Source organism: Mesoplodon bidens (assembly GCF_964165515.1).
Source record: "Mesoplodon bidens genome assembly, chromosome: 2".
NCBI lineage: Eukaryota > Metazoa > Chordata > Mammalia > Artiodactyla > Ziphiidae > Mesoplodon > Mesoplodon bidens.
Genome location: NC_138177.1, coordinates 111,997,583 through 112,022,557, shown reverse-complemented (window position 1 = coordinate 112,022,557; position 24,975 = coordinate 111,997,583).

Here is a 24,975-nt window from a genome sequence, read left to right as displayed (position 1 = left end):
TTGAGTGTTTTATTTATATCAAATTGGATAAAATGTGCGTATTTCTCAGACAGAAAAGACACCGTCGAGGTAGGAATGTACCTTTCAACTATTCATGGGTACACATATACACTGGGGAGATTGTAAAAGTTCAGATTGTGATTCAGTAGGTCCGGTGGGCCTGAGTTCAATTTTTTTTAACAAGCTCATTTTTAACTAGTGATGCCACATTCTCTGAACCATTAACGACAATTGTGAATAGCAGAGACATAATTAGAAAGGTAAAAATTCATATTTACTTTTGAACTTAAAGTGTTTTATGGATTTTACACCTTTAGTAGGAAAGTAAGCACAGCAGCACCAATCATTTGTGAATATTTACTATAGACCGTGTATCTTTCTAACTTTTTAGTGTAGGATTCCTGGAAAAATGCCTGGGCTGCGGTCGCAGTGGGCGGGGCCCCCAGGCCGGGCCGCCCCTCCAGGACCCCCGCTGGGGCCCTGCGCTCCTGGCGGCTCCCTCCCCCGGCGCCCCCCTCCCTCCCGGAAGGCCTCGGTGCAGAGCCGTCCCACCCCCTGCGCCCAGAATGGAGCCCGCGTTTCCTCAGAGCTGCAACTCCCGGCTCGGGGTCTCTTCCCTCCGCCCTCACGGACCTGCCCCGGAGCCCGAAGGGAGGGCGGCCTCACTGAGGCTGCCGGCTGTGGAGGGACCCCGGCGGCCGAAGCCGCGACAGTCATGCAGACGGTGCGCCGGGTAAGTGGGTGCCGACCCTCCGCCTGGTCCGGTGCCCGGGCAGCAGCACAAGACCAGCTTCTGAGGGGCAGGGGTTCGCTGCCACCCACCACTGCTGTGCAGAAAGAGCAGCCCCCAGTGTCTGGTCCCGGGGAATTTCGGTCCCTGCTCTCGCCTCTGCCCTCGGCCTGGCTCGCGGGGCCTGGGGGGCGTGGGGAGGTGGTTGGCCTGAGCGTCCTGAGGGGAAACCGGGCAAGGGAGGCACAGGGTCCGGCTGCAGCGTCAGCGCCCCTCCTCCCGACTGCGGGGCAAGCGGCTGAAAACTCCTCCCGAGGCTCGCAGGCCCCTTATTCAGCCGAGTCCCTCTGCTCGCCTTCCTCCCTGAGCTAAAGTACCGGGGGGGAGGGGACAGGGCAGGGGACTGGAGCAGGTAATGGGGAACATCAACAGGTGATTGTTACCTAAGGAAAACCAGCTCTCCGACCTGAGGAATGTAGCGCTTTTCTTTGTTTGCGAAGATGCCAGAGTCTGGGCTCACTGAATTCCTTCCTTTCATATGCACCTCAGCGCTCTGGGGCCTGCATTCTGTATTTGCATATCCTGAGTTCCTCAGGGCCCGCGGCTCCCACTGGAAGGCTGCAAGGACTGATGACTGTGACATCCTTTGTTTACTGAGATGGCAACAAATATTCCATTTCTCACAGGCTTGAGGGGCACAGAGTGGAAAGAGTAGGAGAATCTCACTCGGCATGTAATTTAGCTTATATATATATAGATAATATTTATATTTAACTGTGCTAATAGAAACTCTCAAGTCCAATCAAATTGTACTACTGCCCTCTATGTATTAATTTCATTAATATCATATGATAAATGCCTATAAAATTGACTTAATCCATTTAAACAGTATAATGATTTTTAAAGGAAACACAATAGAAATATAACAACAAAACCCTTACCACTAAAGGCTGTGTGTGGAACAACCTAAATAAATGTTCCGTTTTTAAAATATTGAAAGATGTATTTAGTACAAATATCAACAAAAATGTAAATAATAATAAGGGCAGTGGGATACTGGAATGTTCTCTCTTTATCATTAAAGTGGCAGAAAATCATGTATTAGTAGGCACTGGGGGCAGAGGTTGCCTGATATTATATCTTTTTCATATCTGTGCAGTTGTTTCAACAAGTAACTTAAAGACAAAATGGCAAAACAAGGACGTTTGTGCCTGAGATCATGTTGATGCGAAACCAGGGATGGCCACCTTGTCCCAGGTGAGTTAAGTTTACCTGGCCAGGTAGACCGCAGAGCTCCTGAGAAGCCAGGGCTGGAATTCTTCTGCTGGGTGCCCCTTAGCTTCTGTGACTTGATTGATTGTGAGTCATGTTGGGGGAAAGAACTGATCACAGGAAATGGGTGGAAATAGAGTGATCTGGGGAGAGCTAACGACATTCATCACAGCTCACGGCCTGAATGAATTTTAAAGAAACAGGAAAACAAATGCTTCTTATGGAATCAGAGAATGTGAGGGCTGGACAATCCCACAAAATGAGAAACACCCCATCCCATTTTCCAGATGAGAAAACAGAGGCCCAGCAAGGTGAAATCCCTCGCTCAAGTTGCACCCATCTTTCCTCCCCACTACATGCTTCAGGAAAGCTGGACTCTTCCTGTCTTGATCACTGCTGAACGCCAAAAAGGGCCAGGCATCTAGCAGCTGCTCCAAAATTTTTGGTTGACTGTAGGAACAATGCTATTTCTTTCTTTCTCATTCTTATTCAGGATTATGCCAAGAACTCCCCAGGTTGCAATGTAATTCGATAAATGTAAATATTAATTGAGTTTTGTTGTGATGAGGGCTTAGGCTTTGAAGGTAACAGACTTGGTTCAGATCCTGGTTCTGCCACTGAATAGCTGTTTGGCTTTGGGAAAATTGCTAAACCTCTCTGAGCTTATTTCCTCCTTTGTAAAAGTGGGGATAAAACTATCTGAGCCAGCAGAGAACCTGCATCAGGGATGTGCACTAAGTTTTGGTCTTTCTCACTCTCCCACTCCTCTCTGTTCTTCCCAGAGAACATGTACAGAAGGATATAGTACTTTTTTAAAAAATTAATTTATTTTTGGCTGCATTTGTCTTCGTTGCTGCGCATGGGCTTTCTCTAGTTACAGCGAGCGGGGGTTACTCTTTGTTGCGGTGCATGGGCTTCTCATTGCAGTGGCTTCTCTTGTTGAGCTTGTTGTGGAGCACCGGCTCTAGGTGTGCGGGCTTCAGTAGTTGTGGCCTGCAGGCTCAGTAGTTGTGGCGCATGGGCTTAGCTGATCCGTGGCATGTGGGATCTTCCCTGACCAGGGCTCGAGCCCATGTCCCCTGCATTGGCAGGCAGATTCTTAACCACTGTGCCACCAGGGACGTCTGATATAGTTCTTTTTAAAAAGGGGTTTTAATTTATTTCAGAAAATATACATTTTTCTTGTAGAAAAGGTAATTCCACTATAGTAACATAAACACACAAAACCACTACAAATGCAGTATTCTATGGGTTAGATATTATCAGTAAATTTTATAAGTAATTGGGCAAATGCCAAAGCACCAGGTACTGGGGAGTAAGAAGACTTAAATCTGGGGTGCCCCCACCCCAATTTCAAGAGCAGGGTGTGTTTTTCAAATCCATATTTCATCTGGTCTTTGTTTCTCATCCATCCTCTGTGTCTGCCTTTCTCAAGAAGGCTCAGATCCTCCGCTTTCACACCCTCCCGGCTGGCTGTGCCCCAGCTCCCGTCCTGGAACCTCTGCACGCATGGGTGTGCCTGCTCTTCCTGTGCCTCACCAGCTTTGCCAGGGAGCTGCTGTATCGTGCACTGCTTACTGTACCCCAGAGTGCCTAGACCCTTCTGGTACATGAAGTACACTCTCATTGCCATGAGTGTATGCCAATCTCCTTACCTTATATCCTTCCTCTAAGCCAGGCTTGGGGGTGACTACAGTGTGCATTCAGCTATGTGAGGTGCTGGGATCAAAGTGAAGTTCCCAACTTTTGAAGTTGCAGGCTTGAGGGGCACACAGTGATTTAAAGTCGGGCCACCTGACTTAAAGAGGGGGGCTGATTGATTTAAAGCCAGGGCAGCTGACTTACAGCCTGCGTCCCTCAGCTGCAGGACGAGACCAACTTTGGCAGTGCACGGGTTCGCTCCAAGCCAGCACTGCTGTTCAGGAAGAGCTTCCAGTAGCGCCTTAGTGCAGGGGGCCTTGGTCCATTGTCTTGCCGCTGCCCTCAGAGCGGGGCCACCTGCTCTTCTGGAGGAGAATCAGGGAGTGGGAAGTGCAGAGTCCCGGCTGGAGTTGCGGCACCCCTTGTCTGATGGCAGGGAAGGGGGGCAGGGCTGTGTGGTGTCCTGGGGCTGGACTCACCAGGTCGACTCAGCCTCTCAGCCTCCTAACTTCCCCCCCACACACTCCACAAGAGTTTCCAATAATATGTAATTGCGCCTTAGGTTCTCAGTCTTCAAACTCATACCCAGGCTCCCAGGTTCCTTGATTCAGCCAATTCCTCTGTGCTCTTTCTTCTATTAGATACAGTCCCAGAGGCGGGGGCTGGGGGATGGGACTGGAGGGACCCCAGCAGCACTGGGCTCAGCTGACTAAAGAGATCCGGGGCCTGCGCTCTCATATATGTGCAAGGAACCTTAAGGCGGAATCGAGGGGGCCAGTTAGAGGCAGTCCTTGCTGCCTCAAGTGAGTATGGATCACCGTCGGTTGGGGATCACGCTGACCCCTGAGAAGTACTGTTAGGAGGATGTATTCCTCCCTCGGCTTCAAGGACATGGGTGGGCTTCAGGGCTCCAGTTCCCCTCCAGGCCTCCAAGTCCGACTGCACCCCAGCGGCCTTGCAGACCTGGCTTCCTGTCCCAGAACTTGCCAGGCTCCAGGAAGAATCCAGACTGCAGAGATGGTGCCTGAGCGCTCCAGCTTAAGAAGTGCTGTCCCTGGGGACCCAACAGTGGAGGGAGGAAGGGTGAAGGGAGTAGGGGGGTGGGGTCGGGACCGGTGGCTGCCCTGGGAGACGTTGAGAGAGAAACATCACCCCCCACACCCCCTGCCCCCTGCAACTGACCCATTGATGCCATAGGATCTCAGGGCCTTTTAGTCAGAGATGCCTCTGTTTCTTTACTCCTGTGTTCAAAACTATGCAAAACCAACTGTTCATCCTCTTGCTGCCTTGCCAGGACTTTTAAAGCACTGTTCTTTCGGAGCACTCGTTCCCTAAACTGCAGTTTGGAGCTGTCCCAGCTATTTAAAGGTGTTCTCCTTAAACTGAGACTAAATCCTACTCTTTTGGAAAAACGACCTTCACTTCAGAGGAGATCGTCTTTTCTGCCCATTCCTTCCTTCTACTGCCCTCTTAAGAAGCCCTGTGCACAAACAGCTTGGTGATTTATTTTTTGCTTCATGTCAAAAAAAAAAAAAAGTAAAACTTCCCCATGCACCTCAAAAAGCTTTCCTGGGACATAGGTGTTTCAAAACCATGACCGTGTTTTGCAGTTAGTATACACTGGGTAGACTGCCTAGCAATCCCTCCAAGAGCCAGAGGTGAGCGACACCTTAACCTCTTTGATTGGATGCCCTTCAAATTTAGGAAGGTCACATTCTTATGACCCAGCAGATATGACAAGAGCCCTTGATGGCTGTGTCTGTGATTATATAACTTCTGGTGATTTTATTTCCCTTACTGAGCTGCTGCTTCTAGGTTAAACTCATTTTATTACCTGTCTATTTTTAAAGAAAGACTGACAAAGTCACTGTAATAGGTCAGGAGTCTGAGCTCAGGGTTGGCCAAAGGTATTCACAGGGAGGAAGGTAGATAAAAATAGGTGGGTAAAATAGGAGGATTGGCAAGTACAGCCAGGACACACGTCTTCACCGTGCATACTAATAAAGGCCAGAATCTCCTCATTTATCTCTGGTGGGAAGTTCTGACTGTTGCACAGGATCGAACTCAAATCATATACAAACTAGGGGATATCCCCTGAGCATAAAAGGAAGTATCCACCCCTCGCAGGAGTCGCTGCTGAGGAATAAAGACGCAGACGTAGAGACTGGACTTGAGGACACTGGGACGGGGAATGGTAAGCCGGGGCGATATGAGAGAGTGGCATGGACATATATACACTGCCAACTGTAAAATAGATAGCTAGTGGGAAGCAGCTGCATATAGCACAGGGAGATCAGCTCGGTGCTTTGTGAGCACCTAGAGGGGTGGGATAGGGAGGGTGGGGGGAAGACGCAAGAGGGAGGAGATATGGGGACATATGTATACGAATAGCTGATTCACTTTGTTATACAACAGAAGCTAACATAACATGGTAAAGCAATTATACTCCAATAAAGATGTTAACAACAACAACGAAAAAAGCTAAGTCAACCACGCCAACGGAGATATTGTATGTGTTTTCAGTTCAAGAAATCCAGAAGAGAATCCTTTACTCTGTATGCAATGAATCGTCCATTCGAAAAGAAAAAAAAACTTTCTAAAATGTTGTTTTTCCGTTTATTGTTCAGAACATCATTTTTATACCTCTGCATTTCTTATTATTCAAAGCCAAGTCACGTGAGTTAGAGGTAAGCAGCTGCTTGATTTAAAGTTGGGTCATGTGATTTAAAAACCAGTGGCAGCTAATTGATTTAAATCCAGTCATATGACATGAGGAGTGGGTGCTAAAAACTGCTTTTTCATCTCTGGCTCAGAATATCGTATTTACCTTGGTTTTTCTTATGATTTAGGAAACTTGAGCTGTCTCCCCTTGGAATCATCAGGACAAAAATACAGTATTTCAGGTTCATTCTTGAAACCTGCTTCTCAAGGTTAAGGTGTATTGACTAAAATATCTTCCTTCTTCAAGAGATTACAAACCTCTGTAGGACACTTCATTGTAATTGGAGAAAAAAGAAGAATGAAATCAGGCCAGCAGCTGCAGGAGGCCAAGGCAGCCCCCAGGACTAGGGAAGGAGGAGGAGGAAGGGTTGAGGGTTGCCATTAGAGCAGATAACCTCCAGAGGGCGCTGAAGCACCGGCAGAGCCCACCTTCCACTCCCAGTTTGGCACTCCAGGGTCAGATTTGGGTTTGGAGATGGGGTTGCTGTAACCCCAAGGAGGTGAGCAGAGAGGAGGAGTTGATTACCGGTCTCCTCTGACTCTCTGGCCCAAATTGCCTGGCTTCACAGGGGGGACAGAGTTTTGCTTTCAGCAACTGATGGGGCACTTCCAAGCTGGTGGGGTTGCCCAGTGGCCCGACAGCCTGACAGGCTGACTGCGGTGTGACCGCCCTTTGTTTCTCCAGAATCTGTACATCAGGAGGTGCATGGATGCGGGAGCCCATTCACCGCCCTCCCCCAAGGGGGATGGCACCTTCCCTGGCTCTACCCTATGATCACCAGGTACTGGAAATGAATGCAAGTATTTTGACTTCAGGGAAAAGCTCACATAACCCCTTCTGCCTCATAATGTGTGGGATTTACTATAATGGAAGTACATTATAAAGAACAGGTAGAAAACTCACCTGTTGGTCTCCAGGTAGGAGTTTATTTTGCGTGAATCCCTCCTACATGAGTAGATAGCAGAGGTTTATTTTTGTTCCTGTGTGTGTAGTTGCGGCAGAGGTTACAGGTATGGTGATTTGAAGCCCTTAAAGAAATATTCTCAGTCGTCTCAAGACTTCTCTTGATTGGAACCGAAAGGGCCTGGAAAAGGAGGAAAAGAAAAGGAAGGGGGAGAAAGAATGACTGTTTTTCAGTAAATTCACCTCCTTAGTTGATTGTTCTTTCTTCTCATTTCTTTTAACTTCTATGTATGTCTAATGGAATAATGTAGAAAGGCTGATTTTTATGCTTCAAAAGATTTTACATCACAAAGACTAGAAGTGGCTAACAGACCTTATTCAACATTGACAGAACTTATTCAAATCAATTTTAGATAGAGTCTTTGATATTAAATTTCTACACTAAAATCGGTTAATCCAAAGTTGCTCTTTCTTTTTGAGTGAATATTTGTAACATCTTTGTAGATAATAATTTACCCTAGATATACAAAATTGTGAGAATGGATAACATCTTTTACCACTTAAATGATTTCTTTTAAATGAATAGATTGTACACTTTTAATGCCAATGTTATTCCTTACATGCTGTTTTTTTGTTTTCTTGATTTCCAAAATTTGTGTTTATTCAATTGATTTCTATCTAATAATCTGTGTCTCCCCTTTATTCTTACTTTATATTTTATTGATATATAGTTAATTTACATTATTATATCAGTTTCAGAGGTACAACATAGTGATTCATAAATGTTTAGGTTCTTCTCCATTTATACTTATTATAAAAGAGTTCCCCATGCTGTAGAGTACGTCACTGTAGATTATTGATTTTATACATAGTGGATTATTCCTCAGAATCTCCTACCACGATTTTGCTCCTCCACCCTGTCTCTCCCTGCTGGTAACCACTAGTCTCTTCTTTAATCTATGAGTCTCTTTTGTTGTTGTATTCAGTTGTTTAGATGCCACATGTAAATGATATCATACCAGGCTTGCTTTCTCTGTGACTTATTTTACTAAGCATAATATCCTCCAAGTCCATTCATGTTCTTGCAAATGGCAAAAATTCATCTTTTGTTGAAGTCATCATAAAAAATCTTTTTTTATCCAGTAACATATTGACGAACACTTAGTTTGACACTATATCTTGGCTATGGCAAATAACACTGTTTTGAACTTTGGGGTGCAGTTATTTTTTTGAAATAGTGTTTTTGTTTTCTTCTGATATATACCCAAGAGCGAAATTCATGGATATTATGGTAGTTCTATTTTTAGTTTTTTGTGGAACCTCCATTCTGCTTTCCACAGTAGCTGCACTAATTCACATTCACATCAACAGTGTATAAGAGTTTCCTTTTCTCCACATCCACACTAACCTTTGTTATTTGTGATCTTTTTGATGACAGCCATTCTGAAAAGAGTGAGATGATATCTCAAAGGTTTGATTTGCATTTTACTGTCGATTAGCTATGTTTAGAATCTTTGTGAGTTCTTGCTATCTGTATTTTTTCCTTGGAAAATGTCTATTTAGGTCTTCTCACTTTTTTAAAAAAAGATTTTGGGTGTCTTTTTGATATTGAGTTGTATGTGCTGTTTCTATATTTTAGATATTAACCCTTGATTAGTCCTCTTTTTGTGTTAACTTCTTATCATGTGCAAATACTTTTGCCCTTTCAGCATGTTGTCTTTTCATAATGTCTTTGTTTTCCTTTGCTATGCAAAATCTTTTAAGTTTAGTGAAGTCCCATTTGTTTATTTTTGGCTTTGTTTCATTTGCATTAGTAGACTGAACCTAAAAGTGTTGCTATCATTTATGTTGAAGAATGTTCTATATTTTCCTCTAGGGGTTTTATTGTTTCTGGTCTTACATTTAGGTCTTTATTCACTTTTGAATTTATTTTATATATAGTGTACTAAAATATTGTAATTTTATTATTTTCCATGTAGCTAGCTGACCAGTTTGCCCAGTACCACTTATTGAAGAGACAGTTTTTTCTCCATATTGTCTGCTTTATCATAAATCAATTAAATATAAGTGTGTGGGTTTATTTCTGAGTTCTCTATTCTATTCCAGTGATCTTTATGTCTGTTTTTGCTCCAGTACTATTTCCTTTGATTACTGTAGCTTTGTAGCATAGTCTGAAGTCAAGGTGTGTGATGCCTCCAGCTCTGTTCTTTCTCAAGATTGTTTTGGCTATTTAGGGTCTTTGTGCTTCTATACAAATTTTAAAATTACTTTTTCAAGTTCTGTGAAAATGCTTTGGTATTCTGATAGGGATTGCATTAAATCTGTAGATTGTCATTGGTAGTATGGTTATTTTAACAGTATTAATTCTTCCAGTCCATGCACCTGCTATATTTTCCCATCTTTTTCTGTTGCCTTCAATTTCTTTCACCAGTGGCTGATAGATTTCTGAATACATGTCTTTTACCTGCTTAGGTGTGTTTGTTCCTAGGTATCTTATTCTTCTTGGTGTAATTGCATATGGTATTGTTTTCTTAATTTTTCTTTCTGGCAGCTTTCAGTTTTGTTTTTTCTTCTTTTTCTAATTCCTTCAGGTGTAATGTTAGGTTGTTTATTTGATATTTTTCTTGTTTCCTAAGAATAAGCTTGTATCACTATCACTTCCCCCTGTGAACTGCGTTGGCTGTGTCCTATAGGTTTTGGATCATTGTGTGTTCATTTTTATTTCTCTCTGGGTATTTTTAGAATCCCTAATTAATTTCTTCAGTGTTCCTTTCTTCTCCTTTTTTTTCCCTTCATCTGTGATGTGATGACTATCTTTAATATCATGTTTGGATTTCTTTCAGGTTTGTGTGTGTGTGTGTGTGTGTGTGTGAGAGAGAGAGAGAGAGAGAGAGAGAGAGATTATTTTAAGTCGCTGAGCTCTTAATTTCAAATGGATATTAACAACCCTGCATTTTTACTCTCCTCCCCCACAGTTACTGAATTTGACCGTATATTTTACATCTACTTGTTTTGTGTGTCCCTTAACTTCTTATTGTGAATATAGATGATTTTATTAGTGTTTTCTTTCATCCTTCCTACTAGCTGTGTACATGGTTAATTTACTACATTTATTAAATATTTGACTTAACCAATGAGGTTTTTCCTTTAGTAAGTTTCCTTTCATAATGTTTATGATTCAGTCGAGGCCTTTTCTTTTTCACTTAGAATAGCCCCTTTAAGATATCTCATAAAGCTGGTTTGGTGATGCAGAATTCTTAGTGTTGCTTTAGAAACTTTAGATCTCTCCATCAAATCTGAAGGAGAGCCTTTCTGGGTAGAGTATTTTTGGTTATAGGATTTTCCCTTTCATGAGTTTGAATATACCATGCCACTCCCTTCTGGCATGCAGAGTTTATCCTGAAAAGTCCGCTGATAACTTTATGCAAGTTCCCATGTTTGTAAGTTGCCGCTTTTCCTTTGCTCCTTTTAATAGTGTCTTTTTATCTTTATTTTTTTGCTATTTTAATTACAATGAGTCTTGGTGTGGTCCTCTTTGGTTTGATCCTGCTTTGGCCTTACTGTGTTTACTGGACATGGATGTCTGTTTTCTTTCCCAGGTTAGGGAAGTTTTCAGCTTTTATGTCTTCAGGTATGTTTTACACCACTTTCTCTTTCCTTTTTCCTTCTGGGACCAGTATAATGCAAATGTTAGTACACTTGATGTTGTTCACAGGTCTGTACAACTTTCCTCATTTCATTTTATTCTGTTGTTTTACTGTTCATCTTCAGTGATGGCCAGTACTCTGTCCTTTAGTTTTCTGATCCATTCCTCTGTATCATTGAGTCTACAGTTGTTTCCTTTTAGTGTAATTTTCATTTCATTTATTGTATTCCTCATCTCTGTTTGGTTGTTCTCAGGAGTCTAACTCTTTTAAATAAACTTCTAACTTCTTGCTCTGGTCGTCCATTCTTCTCCTGAGTTCTTTGATCATCTTTACAGTCCTTACCTAGAACTCTTTCTTGAGTAGATTGGTTATCTCCACTTCACTTAGATCTTGTTCTGGGTTATTATCTTGTTCCTTCATTTGGATCGTGTTTCTGTGTCACCTCATTTTTTCTTAACTTGCTGTTTTTATTGCTATGTATGTAGTAGGTTCGTTACATTTCCTGACCTTGGAGAAGTGGCCTTTTTTTTTTTTTTGGAAGTGGCCTTTTGTTAGAGATGTCCTATGTGTCCCAGCAGCCCACTGTCCCCTGGTCACTGGAGCTATATGTTCAAGGTGTACCCCCTTTGTGGACTGCTTGGGCTCTTCTGTTGTGGTGGGCTGACTACTGTGTGTGGTCTGGTAGGCTTGTCTGCCCCCAGACTGCTTGTTTGCCAGGCTCTGCCTTGTATGGAGGCTGTCTGTGTTGCTTGCTGGGACTAAAACATAAGGCAGCTGGCTGAAAAAGTCTGGGGGACACCAAATCTAGTGCTGGTTCACTTATGGGTAGAGTTGCAGTCCAGGTGATATCAGGGCTAGTGCCCAGTCACTGGTCCTGGGGCTATGTTCACTACTGGGAGGAAGACACAGGTCCTGAGTTCTGGCTGCACGGCCCAGGAGTTGCAGAGTTAGTGTTGGATCACTGTTCCTGACACAGCTATCTGCAGGGTCTGGGGTATCCCTAATCTTGTGTTGGCATTCTGATGGGCAGGGTCAGGACCCAGCTGAGTCCATGGCTGCTTCTGGCCTGCAGGTGAGTGTTCTGGTCACACACACTGCTGGCCTATGGTATTCCTGGAGCTGGTGTGTGCCTGTTGGTGTATGAGGCTGATCCCAAGGCTAGAGCAAGTTTGCTGTTGAGTAGGTCCAAGCTCCATCCAGTCCCTGTGCAGTAATCACATGCCGACAGGTGAGGCTGATTCCAAGTCCAGAGCAGGCTCACTTGTCGGAGTGGCCAGGGATTCTGAGGCTGGTGCCTGCCCACTGGTGGGTGAAGTTGGGATCCAGGGTCTCTGTGTGAAGGGTCCTGGAGGTCTTGGATCTAGTGCCTGTGCACTGACGTGTGGAGGCTGGTCCTGGGGCTTTTGGTGGCTGGGCCATGTCCAGGGGCAGCTGTGCGTTGAGAGGGTCTGAAGGCACCTGATGGCTGGTGGGTGTGGCTGTGCACCTGCTCAGTTAGCTGCTTGGCCTGAAGCCCCCTAGTGCTTGTGTGTATAGTCTGGTGGAAATGGGTGGGGCTCGGTCCTGAGGCTGATAAGCTAGAGGGAGGATTCCGAAATTATGCTTGTTGCTACCAGTCTCCACGAGGTAGAAGGAGCTCCCCCAAATGGCTGCTGCCACTGTCTATGTCCCTGAGGCTGTGCTGTCATTGCCTCTCTGGGAGACTCTCCAAGATCAGGAGGTAGGTATGACCCAGGATGCTTTCAAATTCCTGCCTATGTTCTGATTCTAGGATCATGTGGGATTTTGTGAGCATCTTTTAAGAGTGGAATCTCTATTTCCCACAACCCTCTGGCTCTCTGGAAAATAAGCACTACTGGTCTTCAAAGCCCAACTTTCTAGGGACTCTTCCTCCCAGCACAGGATCCCTGGGCTTGGGAGCCTGATGTTAGGTTCATACCCCTTGCTACCTGGGAGCCCCTCTGAAATTGTAATTATTCTCCCATGTGTCGGCCTCGCATCTGGTGGTACGGGTCTTGAGTATATTGAGACTTTCCCCCTTCCTTCCTGTCTTTTCGTGGTGCCTTCCTTATGTCTTTAGCTGTAAAACATCTTCCATGGTAGGTCCCAGCCTTTTTCATCAATTGCTGTTCTGTAAATATTTGTGACTTTGGTGTGCCCATGAGAGGCATCAAGCTCTGGGTCTTTCTATGCTAACATCTAGGACCATCTCTCCACTTCATTCTTAAATCATATTATTTAATTTTTCTTAGTATCATATTTGATTTGTGACAGTTTGAAATTTATATCACTCATGTTCACTTCGCCTGTTTTAAAAAGTTGCATAGTGCATTCATTCATTTTGAAATGGAGATAGTGACCTGTGAATTTCCATACCTCAAAAATCAAGGATAGTACAAAAGGATTTTCTACCTGTGTTTCCCTCAAACTCTGCACCCCACCCCAGCCTGGGGATTAACCTCTTGCACCCATGCTCACCTTCTGTTTTGGGACTGTTAGCCATCATTCCATCTGTATGTGTGTTGACAAAGTGAACTATAGTCTTTCCAGTTTTTGTTTTATGGTTTTTGGTTTATGGAACAGTCCTCCTATGAATATACATTTACTGGTCTGCTGAAGTTCGTATATAAACCTGTCAAGCACATTACCGGAATTGGAATTGCTTGTATATACACTTTGGTAAATTTTAGAGACAATGGTAGAACAGAAGTAAATTGTATTTCAAATCCCACCATATTCTCACACCATGAAAACCCTTCCCTTTTTAATATATTTGTGTGTAGTTTACCTTTATGCCCATACTATATTTCCCAGAGATGGGTAAGTGTTATGTTTCTTGCTAAAAAAATTACTGTATTGTTCAGTCAGGTTTTTGGTGGTTTTAGCATCATCATATTTCCCTGAACTCGCAAATACAAGATCTTCTCTCACAGTGTCTTTTACTCCCTGCTCATTTATATTGCCCTACAAATTCTCAGTCCTGGTTTTTCTTTATGTTCTTCATCAACCTGGATATGTTATACTATTTCCTCCCTTATTCAAGACAAATGGAATATAATAGAGCACACACAAATAAACCCTGATATATGGCCAAATTACTTTTGAAAATTTGCCAAGACTTTTCAAGGTAGGAAGGATAGTATATTCAACAAATGGTGCTGAGAGGTCTTGTCAACATGCAAAAGAAGGAAGATGGACCCTTACCTAACATCATAGGCAAAAATTAATGAAAATGTATTAAGAAACTAAATATACGGCCTAATAAAATAAAAAAGTCTTTGAAGAAGACACACGACAAGAGCTTCATGACATTGGAGTTGGCAGTGTTTCCTCAATATGAAACGAAGGAGTAACAAAGGCACAGCTAACAAAAAAGAAAACAATTTTCAGTACATATATTTTTTTAAATGTGTATCAAATAAATGGAAACAGAGTAAAATGGCAAGCCACAAGATGGGAGAAAATATTTGAAAGCCAAATATTTGACAAGAGATTTCTATTCAGAATATAGAGAGAACTACAACTCAACAAAAAGTAAACATCCTGATTCAAAAATCGATAAAAGACTTGAATAGATGGTTCTTCAAAAAGATATACAAATGACTAGCACTTGAAAAGATGCTCTGTGTCACTAAATGCATGTTTATATATTTGTGTGCATGCATATGCACAGAAACACACACACATACACAAGCAGAAAACAAGTATTAGTGAGGATGTGAGGGAGTTGGAAGCATTGTGCTCTGTCAGTGGGAACGTAGAATGATACAGCTGCTTTGCAAAAGAGTATGGCATTTTTTCAGATACTGAAAAATTGAATTACTACATGATCCAGGAATTGTACTATGAGGTATCCCCAAAGGAATTGAAATTAGGGTCTTAAAGAAATATTTGTACTCCAATGTTTATAGCAGTAATAATCACAATAGCTAAAATATGAAAGCAACCCAAGTGTTCATCCACTAGTTCCTAGATAAACAAAATGTGGTATACCAATATAATACAATATTATTCAGTCTTAAGAAGGAAAAGATCTAGGAATATGCTACAACATGGAGAGATCTTGAGGAAATTTAGCTACCAAAAATGCCATTTTTGTGACGTTTAATGAGTCATAACAATACAACTACTTATTTCAATTATATGGGGTACTTAGTGTAGTCAAAACCATAGAAATTGAGAGGGTAATGATGCTTTTCATGTGGTTATGGAACAAAAAGGAAAGTTATGTTTAAAGGATATTGAGTTACGGTTTTAAAGGATAGAAGAGAATTAGAAAGTAAATGGTGATATTGGTTGCCCAATAATATGAATGTATTTAATATCACTGAACGGTGCACTTTATAATAATTAACATGTTATATTTTATGTTATTTGTTTTTACCAACATAAAAAATTGGGAAAGAATGTAATATCAGGAAAGGGAGTGGACCTGGGATGGAGCAGAGTGTAGTCAGAAGGGTGAAATATGCACACTGCATATTTTAAAGAAGAGGTGAGAGTCTTCATTAGCCAGAAGAGATTTTATTAAAAAATTAAAAATTACTCTGAGGATGTATCAAATAGATATCTATGGGTGTACTGCTATCTGCCGTGAGTTATCTTAAAGAGTCTTTAATAAAGTAATAAAGTCCAAAAGGTTTGCTGAGGGTTTTTTAAAAACTAGATTCCGTATGAGATAATTAGGGGCTGGCACTTAAGTCTATGTCTAGGTTGACAGATTTTGGAGCGAAGACGAACTTGAGAACAGTGGAGGTCCTGAGAGTGTAAGTACATGGAAAGTAGAAAAAATAATAATAAAGAGAATTAGGAAATCTTTGGACTTTGAAGGTCATGGATTACTGAGTCAGACCTTTGATTTCTAAGGAGTTATATACGCCATTGCTATTTGGATTACTTGTTGAAAAAGATAAGTGGAAAAACTAGAGTTGTTTCCAAGTGTAGGTAAGATATAATGAGAGGATGGAGGTGGAAAGTAGGGAGGCGCAGAGAAAAGTGGGGAGGTCATATTGGGCCAAGATGGTGGTAATATCCAGCAGAACGGATGGTAGGGCAGACTATGGATTCATCTTTCTTATTTCTGTTCCCCACCTCATCCTTAATAATTCTTTGGGAATATTTCATTGCTCTGTGATGCAGGCACAGAATTCGAGTGAGGAGACTACACCCTCAGTGTCCAGCTGTCTGAGTCCTCAGTGTGCTTCAAATGATGGAGAGTTATTGCTTCTTTATGAGAAGAGTTAGTACCTCGTAGCCAAGCTTAAGCTGGAGCTTATGCACTATCGATTCCATTTTATATATACTGTTGGCATGGAGGTTCCTCCTCCTCTTTTCTTGATCATTATGAAATGAATCTACATTTCTCAGTATTTGGGTGTATCAGATAAATACATTAAGTAAAGGAATCTTATATATTGCTCCCTGTATAGTTCGCTCTTTCTTGTCTCTCTTTTACCTTTAGTAAATTAGCACAGGGAGAGACCTTGAAATGTTCTAATCAGGAGAGATTAGAACATCATATTTCTAGAGAGGTTGGTTGGACAGAGCAGGGGTCCCAGTGAGAATCAAAGCTTCTGTTTCTACTTGGAAGTGTACCTGTATAGAGTAGAGGGCTCCAGGAAATATCCTAGAATATTGCAATGTCCCTGTGGGAGATCATTAAGAGAGGCAGGATCTGGTACCAGATCAGTGTACTATGACATGTTTGTCAGTCATCTGATGTGAGATTCTCAGAGCCAATCCCATATGGTAGGGCTGAGTGCAGAGTGATGAAGAACCTGTGAACGCCTTTGACTGAATGTTAAAGATGAAGCTCTGGGGCTTCCCTGGTGCCCAGTGATTGAGAGTCTGCCTGCCGATGCAGGGGACACAGGTTCGTGCCCTGGTCCGGGAGGATCCCACGTGCCATGGAGCGGCTGGGCCCGTGAGCCATGGCCACTGAGCCTGCGCGTCCAGAGCCTGTGCTCTGCAACAGGAGAGGCCACAACAGTGAGAGGCCCACGTACCGCAAAAAAAAAAAAAAAAAAAAAAAATGAAGCTCTGATTTCAGGGAGAATTTTCTTACCTGACTGAATGTCATCCTTCTGTGGGTATGACATTCTGTGCTTTTCCTCTATTGATGACCACTGACTGAAAATCATTGGAGGATCATGTCTAGACAGCATTCTTTATTTAATTTCTTAAAGAAGAAAACATAGAAGACATTTTTATCCACTTTAAAATTGTGGATCAAGGGGAATGACATCAGTGAAAATGTCCGAGTAGGGAGCTCTGGCTTGTGTCCATCGCCAGAAACACTGACATATGTGGTAAACCCTGTCAAAATTATCTTACCAACACATGTAAGTTTTCTTTTCTTTTTGCCATGTAGATTTATCATCATTGAAACTTTACTTACTACAGGATGTGGAGAATAAACAACGAAGTAGAAACTGTGTTTCCTGATGAGAGAATCACTAAGTCACATTAGCTGTTTTGAGCTAGGTCTTACTCACCATGACCGTAATTAAACAAACAAAACACTTTGTATTTTTTTGTAAGTCAGTTCCGACATTTCATAGTTAAAGACAAGGTAACAGACAAGGTGACAGATCTGGATATAGAATTCCAGCTTGATAGAATTCACTGCTTTAAAGATGTTATTCCACTGAGTTCTCATTTACATTGTTTCCAACAAGAATTCTGCCGTCATTGTTATCGTTCTTCCTCTGTATGTAGTGTATAGTTTTTTCCTGTGGCTGCTTTTAAATTTTTCTCTTTATTGCGTGTTTTGAGCAATTCGATTATTTTTTGTGCCTTGGTGTATTTTTGTCCATGTTTATTATGCTTAAAGTTCATTGATCTTCTTGACTTTGTGGGTTTATAGTCTTTACGAATTTGGAAACATTTTGGCTATTATTTCTTCAAATTTTTGTATTTCTCCTCTCCTTCATGGACTCTAAGTACACATGTATTAGGCCACTTGAAGTTGTTGCACAACTCACTGATGCTCTATTCATTTTTGTTGTTGTTTTGTTTTGTTACTCTTTTTGTTTCATTTTGGATAGTTTCTATTACCATGCCTTAATGATCACTGACCCTTCTGCAGTGTCTAATCAGCCATTAACCTCGTTCAATATCTTTTTCATTTAGACATTGTTTTTAATCTCTAGAAGCACAATTTGGGTCTGTTTTACATTTTCCATGCCTGTACTTAACATTTGCAGTGTTTAGTCTGGGGTTTTTAACATATGAAATACAGTTATAATAACTTTTCTCATGTATAATATCTTTTTAAATGTTCTTTTCTGCCAATTCCAACATCTGTATAGATTATGGGTTAGTTTTGATTGTTGCCTTTTCTCCTCAGTATGGGTCATATTTTCCTACTTCTTTGCATGCTTGGCAATTTTTCATATGATCCCAGATATTGTGAGTTTTAGTTTATTGTGTGCTATATATATTTATATTCCTGTAAAATGCTTGGGCTTTGTTTTGGGTGAAATTAAGTTACTCAAAACAATTTTATTCTTTTAGGTCTAGCTTTTAAGATTCATTTGGTAGGAGTCCACGTAGCATTTAGTCTGGAGCTCATTATTTGCAACTACTGAGACAAGTCCTTTCTGAGTATCATGAGGTTTTCCAGTCTGACTTGTAGGAACAGGTACTAGTCCTACAACCCTGTGTGATATCCAGGTTTTCTTATTATTAATCCTTTCATGTGGTTCTTTTCCTGGCATCAAGTAATTCCTCACACAAATGTACTGGCCAATACTTTGTTGAATTCTCAAGAGATCCCTCTGCATATCTCCAGAGTTCTTTGCCTGTGCACTTCTTTTCTCTCTGATGCTCTGATTTGTGAACTATTGTTACCTTGGTTTTCCCAGACTCTTAGCTCCCTTTCCTCAGTCAGGGAGTCCACCAGTCTCTGCCTGGACTTCTCTTCCCTGTACCATGACCTGTAAACTCTCTCAGAGAAGTAAGTTAGGGCAATTATAGGGATCACTTCATTTATTTCCCATCTCCTGGGGAATCTCTGAACTTTATTGCCTGAGGTCCAGTTTCTTGAAAACTGTTGTTTCATATGTTCTGTTTGATGTTTTCATTGTTTCACATGGGAGGTTAAATTGGTCCTTGTTACTTCATCTTTGCCAGAAGCCAATAACATTCTTTAAGTCTGTTTTGTTTTGATACAGGGTCCAATTAAAGATTAGGCATTGCATGTCATGTCATTGTTTCCTTTAATCTAGAATATTTCCCTACTATTTTTTTTTGTCTTTTATGACATTGGCATTTTTGAAGAGTCTAAGCCAGTTGTCTTGTAAATTGCCCCACAATCTGGGTTTGTCTGTTTGCTCATTAGATTCAAAGTAAACATTTTGGGGAAGAATACTATATAGGTGATGTATTCTTCATACTTCATCACTTCAGGTGGCCCAGTGCTAAGTTTGATCACTTGATTAATGTGGTATCTTCCACATCTCTCCATTGTAAAGTTATTTTTCCCCTTAGTAATTGATAAATAATAAGTGGGGTGATCCTTTGGGATCAGTGAAGATCCTACTTCCAAACAACTCTTTACCCAACTGTGCATCAGTGATAATCCTTGTCTGAATCGATTATTACATTGATAGTTGCAAAATGACACTTTCCTAATTCTATCATTCCTTTTTCATTTATTAGCTGACATTATTCTATAAAGAAGAGTTCCCTAGTTTTCATTTGGAGTATCATTATGAACTCTTTTTTTTTTTATTAACTATGTTATACCTTATTATAATGATAATGTTATTCTTTGGAATATTCCTTTTGTCCAGATTTGGCCAATATGATCTCTGTTATTGTTTAACCACACGATGCTTTTTTATTACTAGAATAATTTCTAATATATTACTACTCACAAATAGGAACTGAGAAAGTGACTTCAGAAGGTGCGGTCTTATTCACACTCTTCTTAGAAGTCTGCCTTCTTCCTGTGTACTCTCAAACCAAAGTGCGGCTTTCGGGTTGGAAGGAGATACTTCTGAATTAAACTACAGGTCAATGTCACCCAATTCTAATCCCTATTCCCTTTTTTCTAGGCATACCGTACCTACTGCCATCCTTATCCTTCTGTTGGGCACCTCTCTCCTCCTCTATATTTATTTACAACAGTCAAGGGCAGCAATTGACCAACCGGCCCCTATCCAGTACTCCAGTCCACATGCCCCAAGAACTCTTTTGCACTGGTCTGTGGTGGCCTTGGCCTACCTCTTCTACTTACTCAAGTAACTCTTTTATCACGAATTTAATTACCTGTGTTTCCATTTATAGGATCTTACCTAGCCGTATGGCCTGCTGCCTCTGCCAATTTAAAAATACTATTGAGGTTGTCTGTAAGGCAGTCAAGCTGCATTGTGACAGTGAATGCCTGACGGACATCGCACGTTGTGGTGAGTCTCAATTGCGGGATAATAAATTTTTAATTTTTAATTTAATTTTTATTTTTAATCAAGGATGATAAATTTTAAAATTAATGATATAATTGCATTATTTTAATTCATTCATTCAGAGTTCCAGCTCCCTAAATTTCTAAGAATTACCCCCTTGCTAAAAATCAGATTCTTGGTTACATTATTAAGCTAATGATAGCTCAGTTACATTATTAGCTTAATAATGTAACTGATCCGCATACATAAAGGGGCAAGAGAAAGGAATGGAAGGGGGAAGGGAATTAACATTAATGACCACATATCCCATGCTGTGCTCTCTGCAAATGAGAACTTATTCATATAGTGCATCACAGTTTGTAAACTGATTTTATATACATTAGTTCTCAAGTACCCTTTGTCTTATAGGACAGGTGTAAATATTTTTTTGTTTGTTTATTTTGTTTGTTTCTGCAATTTTATAAAGAGTACAATGATGCTGTTTTTTGTCCTATTTGGAGCCTGAGAGTTTCTGGTTCCATAACCAGAAGCTGCTACCTAGCCCTTCTAATGGATGGGAGAGCTAGTTTATTCTTAGACTGTCCAGCTCTGAACTTGCTCTGAATCTCAAACTTTTCTATCCACAAAACCCTCAGGGGCTTTCAACTATTTTTCTATATATTAGATTTATTGGCTCTGACTTGATGACTTCCAAAATGTGCTTTCATGCCCAGGTAGCTTGAATACAGGTCTCTTTCAGTGATCTAGAGCACATCGTAAATAATAACACTTTGCTACTTATATACAGACAATATTGCTGATTTTTCAACACTTTTTTTTTTTGTTTTGTCCGTGCCACACAGCTTGTGGGATCTTAGTTCCCCAACCACAGATTGAACCCGAGCCACAGCAGGGAAAGTGCAGAGTCCTAACCACTAGACTACCAGGGAACTACCCCAAACAATTTTTTTTACTAATTATATTGCTCCCTTCTCCCCCAGAAGTGGGCAGAAAAGGCTTTTTTGTGTGTGTGTGTGTGGTACGCGGGCCTCTCACTGTTGCGGCCTCTCCTGTTGCGGAGCACAGGCTCCGTGGCCATGGCTCACGGGCCCAGCCGCTCTGCGGCATGTGGGGTCTTCCCGGACCGGGGCACGAAACCGTGTTCCCTGCATCGGCAGGCAGACTCTCAACCACTGCGCCACCAGGGAAGCCCCAGAAAAGGCATTTTTAATCTCCTTTTACAGGTGAGGAAAAAAAGATCAGAGGTGTTAGGTGGTATGACCCTAGTGCCCCGATCTCCTGTCCCCAGTCTGGGGCTCTCTGCAAGCCCATGCTCCTCCTTTCTCATGACCCTTCCCTCCTCCTTTGACCCTCACCAAAAATTCCTTTAATCCTTTTGGAAGAGAAGCCGAGCTACACAATGGTACACATTACCTTCACACAGTCAGAAGATTTGGATGGTTCCCCAAGTAAAGCTGGAAATATTAGAAGTAAAATGAAATGAAAGCAATTTAGCCATCTGATAGAAGGTGCTTTTTCCCTTCTGCATTTTAGGACCTCAAGTATTCTTCCATTGATTTGTTGAACATTCCACATTCGCATACAATCTGGCAAATCTCTTAACTTATACCCCAGATCCCTGCCCAAATTTTAGCAAAGAGCCAGGGCGGACGTAGCGTTTTTTTTCTGTATAGAGCCTTCTGTTATGGGGGCTGGGATATATGGAAGCAGGGACTGAGCAAAGGACTCGGTGGGTGGGTGGAGAAGGACATGTCCAGTTGATGACCTGGTAGCGGTGGTTGTTGTCGTGGAGATCTGTGATAGCAGCAAGAACACAAGCACACTGAATAGGTGGAGAGAGGAAGCCTCACACTCCTGTGCCTCTGAGGCAGGGCAGGATGGGGTATATGAATGTGAGGAGTCACAGTAGATCTGCAGAGAGCCCAGCAGAGTAGGGGAATATTCGACTTCCAGCCTTGGCTTTTCTTGAGTACTGGCCCCTGGGAACCAGTGGAGTAATCCTGAATATAGTTACTATATTTCACGCTACAGAATTTTCTGAGTAGATAACCACTTTTTCACGAGATATCTTTTTCACATTTTGTTGTTGCCAGTCATAGGCTTAAGTGTGGGTTTCTTTTTCTCCTAAGTGGCACTCAAACATTGTCTGATTCCTAGTTTATTTGGCTGTGGACTGACAACAGCTGTCCCATCAGTCTTCAGTGATCAAAAACAGTCCCTTCTTTTTTGACAGATGAGGCAACGTCTATAGGGAGTGCAGAAGGATCGTTGCTGAAGGTGTTACAAGCCTGGAAGAAGAACAACAGCACCGAGCTGACTATTGAGTCAGAGAGGGCATCCTCAGATAAAAGCGCTGTCAGCTTGTCAGGCTTCATGAATGAGCAGCTGGACTTTAATAATAAAAGTGATATTATCAGTGCACTAAATTACATACTGCCTTATATCTCAGAGGGATATCTAGGAGATGTGGAATCAACATTATTACCATTCATTCAACTTCTTTTTTCAAATACACAAGGTGGAGATATGCCGCTGGGCCTTTTGAAAAACAATACAAGGAGCCTTTCTGTTAAACCTGTACCCTACAATTCAACTAATAAAAATAAATTGAGGAAACTCCATTTTCTGGAAAATTTGTTAGATGCAGAAACTCAAGAAAAAAATTGATGAAGTTAAAAAGGAAGAAAATCCTGCCACATGTACGCATTCCAACCTTTTAAGTGCCATGTTTAAACGCTACATCTTTCAAAAGAAATTGGAAACAGCCCCAAAACAGAAAGACAGCCTAGCAAAGATTGAGAGTACAGAGGAAAACCTGGTGAGAGTGAACAGGGTCCACAAGGGCCCAAGGGGCATACAGAAAATTCACCTCAAAGCAGTGGGAGATGAGAGCTGTCAGGAGGAAACAGAATGCCCAGCCATCTGTGGTGAACACTGCCGAAGAAAGAAGGCTCAGGAGGCCATCCCCAAGAAAGCTGAAACAGCTTCTCATGGTGCAGAGGCCGGGGAAGATGGTGGGAAAGTCCTCCAATGCAGGGTCTTCATTCATAAAGGAATACAAGGCAGCAGGCTCCTCTTCCCTGAAACAGTACTTCAAGGGCAGGCCTTCTGCCTCCATCCCTCCAAAATCCCCAGCTGAGGTTAAAAGCAAATCAAAAGGGTTATCCAACACTATTCGTGTTTTAGAAGATGCAAAGTCTAGAGTTAGAAATATTAAGACTTTTGAACTAATCTCACATTCTGGGAAAAAAATCCATCTTCCATAAAATTAGATCTCATCGGGTCCACAGAAACCCCAAAGTCAAAAGGAGTCGAAAGTTCAGAAAGAAAAGTTCACTCAATAGAATCATGCTTGCAAGCCCTCCATTGTCTGTAGTGAGGAGTCTGATAAATTCTCCTCCACGAGAGGCTGCTTCACCTTCTAGAGAAGTGGCTTCTCAGGAAAATCCTTCTTCAGAATTATTTTATCTTTCAGATCTTTCTACAGAAAATACTACTTCAGAAAACAATACTGCACAAAATGTTTTTGAAGAAATTATTTCTACAGGAAACTCTACTCTTCCAGGAGGTACCAGTCCTGGAAACACTACCCATAGGAACGTCTCCACTGCACATTCTACTGTTGCTGCAGACAACAGTATGCCAACTGTTCAACACACCAACAAAACACAATGGGAGTACCACAACATGGGCACTGAATTATCCTCCGAGCCCACAGGCTTCACTTTCCCAGGGCTCACATCCCCAGTTGATCAAGTTGAAACTCAGCTAAACCAGCAGCTACTGTCCCTCATCCCCAACAATGACATGCGAAGGCTCATTTCTCATGTTATCCAGACTTTGAAAATGGACTGCTCAGAGACCCACGTGCAGCTGGCCTGTGCCAACCTCATCTCTAGAACAGGCCTCCTGATGAAGCTCCTCAGCAAGAAGCAAGAAGTAAATGTGTCCAAAGCGGGATGGGATACAGACCAGTGGAAAACTGACAACTATATCATTGAGAGCACAGAAGCTCAGAGTGAGCAGAAAGAGCAGGAGTCAAGTGAGGTGAGGATAAGCCCTGACACATGGGACCTGGACTTTTCCTCAGTTTAGGACATGCCATTAATGTGCCCAAGCAGGAATACCACGGGCTCCTAGTCTGTATCTTATCTTCAGCCATGAAACTGGCTAAGACAGTGATCTCCCACTTTGCTCATTTAGAGAGTGTGCCACTATTCCTAAGGTAGACGAGAAAAGGACATAACACAAGATAAATAAATTGTAGATAAATAAATTGTAGAAGAAAATGCTAATGATAACATAAATCATATTAAATTTGGCTTGTTCTTATGGAAGCTACTCACCTGAAAGGATTGGGTTTTATAGTAGTTTAAGAACAGTTAGCTACTTTTTAGAATAGGTTTAAGAATAGTTAGCTTTCATCCCTTCCATCTCCTTGTTTTAAAAAAAAAAATTGTTATTTATTTTTTTAGCTCACAAAAGAAGTTCCAGGATATGGCTATAACAACAAACTCATCTTGGCAGTGTCTGTAACTGTAGTAGTGACAATTTTGGTTACAATTCTCTGTCTCATTGAGGTAAGGACAATAATTAATTCAGATTCAGAGCCCACAACCTGAGAATCAAAGCCACCTTTCCACCTACTACTAC